Genomic DNA, 424 nt, shown 5'->3' on the forward strand with positions numbered 1-424 from the left:
TTTAATACCAGCACCAGGGGAAGGAGCAGGGTGCTTGCGATCGCCCTGCAATTAAACCCTACACCGTTTGCCGGTGCAGCTTCACCTGAGGGCATCCTAAGCCGGTGAAACAGTTCTGATTTCCCTTGGGGTGTTGTCAGGCCTGTCGGAGTGAATGGCGTGGTGGCAGGGGCACACACCACGCTCGGAGACCAATCCCCGCCATGCCACCCCAGGGGCCAGTGAGCAGCCCCACACTCTCGCAGTGCCCAGTGCCCAGTGCCCAGCCCCAGGCCCTTCCCGGGGCAGCCGAGCAGTCGCAGCCCCCCGTGCGCTGTCGCCCTGTGCTCACTGCCACCACCCCCCAGCGCTCCTCCCGGCCACCGGGGGGCGCTGTAGGCGCGCGCGGGGCCTCGCCGCCCTGCTGACGGCACGGACGTCCGGA

The sequence above is a fragment of the Mesitornis unicolor genome, unplaced genomic scaffold (assembly GCF_000695765.1).
Source record: "Mesitornis unicolor isolate BGI_N332 unplaced genomic scaffold, ASM69576v1 scaffold3104, whole genome shotgun sequence".
In the NCBI taxonomy this organism is placed as follows: Eukaryota; Metazoa; Chordata; class Aves; order Mesitornithiformes; family Mesitornithidae; genus Mesitornis; species Mesitornis unicolor.